This window comes from Cyanistes caeruleus, chromosome 16, assembly GCF_971803275.1.
Source record: "Cyanistes caeruleus chromosome 16, bCyaCae1.hap1.1, whole genome shotgun sequence".
Lineage (NCBI taxonomy): Eukaryota > Metazoa > Chordata > Aves > Passeriformes > Paridae > Cyanistes > Cyanistes caeruleus.
The window spans coordinates 2013526-2017736 of NC_141716.1; positions in this window are offsets into that span (position 1 = coordinate 2013526).

The window sequence follows — 4211 nt, forward strand, 5'->3', positions numbered from 1 at the left end:
GAGTTGTTTGTCTCAAACAACTGACCTGAGCAGCAAAACGCCTGGGCTGTCCCTGGCAGCAGGAGATCAGCCAACTTTCATTCTCCTGCACACACACTCTCTCATTTTAGATTCATATTCAGGCAGCTATTAAACCTGGCCTGCCGTGTGGTTAAAGCACAAATGGGATTTAGGGGAGCTGTGCTCAGCCCCAGCTCTGCCACACGATTCTTGTGTCATCTCAGGCAAGTTTTCTCCAAGGACTCCTCAAATTTGGATATTTGGGGATTTTTTTTAAGCCCCTACTCTAGCAGTCATTACATGAAATTCTGTTTGCTGGCATGAACAGATAAATAAAGCAAATACACAGCGTTTAGGCTTTTAAGGAGATAAGCTTGAAAGCACGATCAGAGTGTGACCTAATGGCTGGAGAAGTCCTTTTTAGAACTGTTTGGGCTGTTGGGCCACGAGGCGGAATATAAAACCCTGCACCCTCCATTTCTGCACACCACCACCTATTTGCAAAATCAGGATCGTGTTGCTCCTTCGCTTACAAAATAAATTTTTTGTGCAACTCTCGGGCGAGAGCGAGGCCAGAAAATGGAATCTGCTTTGAGCAGCTTTATCGGTGTTTTGTGGCTCGGTTTCTTTGCAGAAATCGCCTCTTTCAGCGCGATTTGAGAGCAGATCCCGCTCCGGGATCGCTGTGTCGGGGCGGCTGCGGGTGTTTACAGGAAACGCCCGTGCAGGGGCTGCGCCGCAGCCTCGCCTCGCATTTGGCTGCCACGGGGCTCCTCGGCTGAGCCGCGAGGTGACACAAAGTGACTCCAGCGCCATCGCATCCTGCGCGGGGCGATGCTCGCCGGGGCTCGGCTTCCCCCAGGAACGCTCCCATCCCTGTCCCAGGGTCCCCCCGGCATCCTCAGCTCTGCCCCCCGGCATCCCCAGCCTCCCCCGGCATCCCCCGGCATCCCCCAGCTCTGCTCCCCAGCATCCCCAGCCTCCCCCGGCATCCCCAGCCTCCCCTGGCATCCCCAGCCTCCCCCAGCATCCCCAGCCTCCCCCAGCATCCCCAGCCTCCCCCGGCATCCCCCGGCCTCCCCCAGCCTCCCCCAGCATCCCCAGCCTCCCCCAGCATCCCCAGCCTCCCCCGGCATCCCCAGCCTCCCCTGGCATCCCCGGCCTCCCCCAGCCTCCCCCAGCGCCATCCCCTCTGCCCTCCTGCCCAAAGTGCCGCATTCACTCTCCAGAGCCGCCCTCCCCGGGATTTGGCCGCTGGCTGGAGGGGTTTTGATGCCCTGCTAAAATTTGCTGTCCGAGCAGCACGTTGAACGTAGAACAGTTTGTTTTTGTAGTGATAAAGGAGTCGCAGGGGGGTTCTGTCCCTGTTTTATACATCCTGTCTGTGTAAACTCATAGATTTCAAATCCTGAGGCTCATTGACAGTCCAGCTATGAAAGATTTTCTGTTTGACCTTGATTTTGTTTTGTTTTCGCCGCATATGAACTTTAACAGACTTCGAGCGTGACGTCCTTTCTTTTTCCTTATCACAGCACACTAGCGTAGGAAAATACAAGTAAACAGAAGCTTCTTCAACAGCACACAGATTTCTCAAAGAAAACATCTCACTTTTTTCCTCTTTCTGCTCAACCTGCAGTTCTGTTGCTGTACTTTGTTCTGCAAATGGATCCTTTTCAAACTGCCAGCACAGCACCATGTGGATATTCTCTTTTCTTGTAACTCATGGGGTGAAAGATCTCTGGGATCTTCCTGATATTTATTCAAGCCCAGGGTTGTTGTCTGATAGGCTCTACCACAGCAGCACTAACTGCAGCGTTGCTGCTACTCAGTGATAGAGAGAATAAAGATTTGCATGGAGAAGTAATTTCCTGAAGAATCTTTTCTGAGATGTGGCTGGAGGAGAGAGAAGAGCTCTTAGGGATGCAGCTCTTCTTCTGAAAGGGCTGAAAACAGAAATGAGCTTCAGGTGCACCTGTGCAGGGCAGTGAGGGAAGAGAAATGCATTGGTGAGACACAAATTCTATGAGAAGGCTGCTCAGGAAGATAAACAGCCGAGGATGATGAAGTCATACCCTGTGCCCAGAATGGCTCAGTTATCAGCACCAGAGGCCTTAAACTTTTGTTGTAACTTTCCAAATTGTCCTTCCCAGTATCACATGGCTTTTACTCTGAATATCAAGAGTTAGATCTACAGGCTGGCTGTTAATCCTCTCCCTTCCTTGATTAGTTTGAGCTTCCAGCCTTCTCACTCTCAGTTTATAAACTGCTTCTTTCTATGGCTTGGATATGGCAAAATAAAAGCACATTCACTCATGCTAATTAACACCTGACACCATTCTTCAATTAAAAACAAGTCTAATATTAAAAGCCCAACCCTGTGCTGACTACTCACATACAGAGGTAGGTGTGCACTGAACTGGTTCTAAAATTGAAACCTAAATGTGTTGTTTGGATAGGATGACATGCTTAAATTCTCTTTTTGTTAATATAATTTCCCTCGCTCCATCAGAGAGCTCAGTGCAAGTTTGTTACAAAGTCAGTTGAACAACTTTGTTTTACAGACTTGTGAGCTCTGTAATATGTTTGATTCTTGGTGGAAATAAAGCAGAATTTTACAGCCATTTTCCAGTTCTGAAATGTGCTGTATGTGTAATTCAAATGTCACTTTTTTTCCACTTCTCCTTTTTGGGGCCATTTTCTATTCTGCCTTCAATTATAGAAGTTTATCACTTCTTTGTCTTGATCTGAAATTGAAATTGCAAGCACACCGATAGTATTTGTTACAGGGTCTGTCATCAGAATAGTGGAAGGAGATTCTAATAATGGGAATGGAGTCTCACAAAATGTTTCCTAACTGAAGAAGGCATTTCTAGATTAATTCCTTTACTTCCTATGGCATATTCCAAGCGTGTTCAGAGACCAAAACTGCCTTTAAGGGTGGCAGTTACTGATCCTTGTAATTTTGATGTGGAGGCAAATCCTCAAGAACTTCTCCTGGGCAAGGAAGCAAAATTATCTGCCTTGAGATGACAGAGAGGCTGAGGCATCCCTGCACATTAATTCAGAGTTAAGGAAGTGTTCATTTTCAAAAGGTTTTAGTGTGAGATTACCCAGACTCTGTCAGGTGTAACCCCTCAGAAAAACGTGGCAGTTCTGTTAATATTTGAGCCATACCTTTGCAAAAGTATTTACCTCAGAGTGTGTCCTCACTGGGCTATAGTTCTACTACAGCATTTAATTCCCCAAATTATAAAGGAGAGGACACAAAAAGCAGGTTTGTGATTCTTTTCACGACTTTTGTACTGTTAAAAATGATAATTACCTCTCATAAACTGAAAGTGCTGATAACATTAATAATGGATGGTGGGATTCTTGCACATGTGTTTATTAATTTATAAACACCACAGAGCCTCAGAGAAAGGTGTTCTATAAACAGAAAGCTAATATTGATCCATCCTGACATGGAATTACCATTCTTGGAGGGCTGCAACAGTTTTTTTTTCCCTTCATCCTAATCTGCTGCCAGAAAGAATTCCCTGAGCTTGGGCCTTTGTTATCCTCATTTGTTTCTTCCTATTGTACTCGCAGCAGCACTTCCTCCTTGGATCAGAAATGCAGGAAGAAAAACCTGGGGCTTCTGGATTCTGAATGCAGCAGAGCTGGTATGGCACCAAATGTGCATTTGAAAGGTGCTAAAAGAGAGCAGGAATTGTTTCCAAGCAGGAATTAGCATGACAGTGGACAAGACGGGTATTCCCTGACCTGCAGGACGGAGCTGCCTCATGTTCTCACACACAGGGGACTGAGAATTACTCTTCAGCACCAGCAGAAGACATCATTTACTTCCAAACACATTCTTCTTCTCCCTTTTCACCGCTGACAAGTAACACAACCCCTGTCCTTGCATTTCTTGTGTTTGAGTTATATTTTTCTGCTTCCCTGTTCTCACAAAAATGAGGTTTTACAGCTGCAGGAGGGTGCTGGGGCAGACAGGTGAGGAACACTTGCCATCTCTGGGCTGGGTGGAACAGGGAGGGGAGCACAAACCCCCACAGTTCCCAGACCTAAGAAGCTTTCAAGTAACTTTCAGTACCGAGCCCAAAGTGCAGCCTCTTTGTACCACTTGTGCCAAAACTTCCCAAACAATCCCACCAGGGAACTTTGGTCAATCCACTGCCAATATCACACTCCTGAGAACCAGAAAATACCAG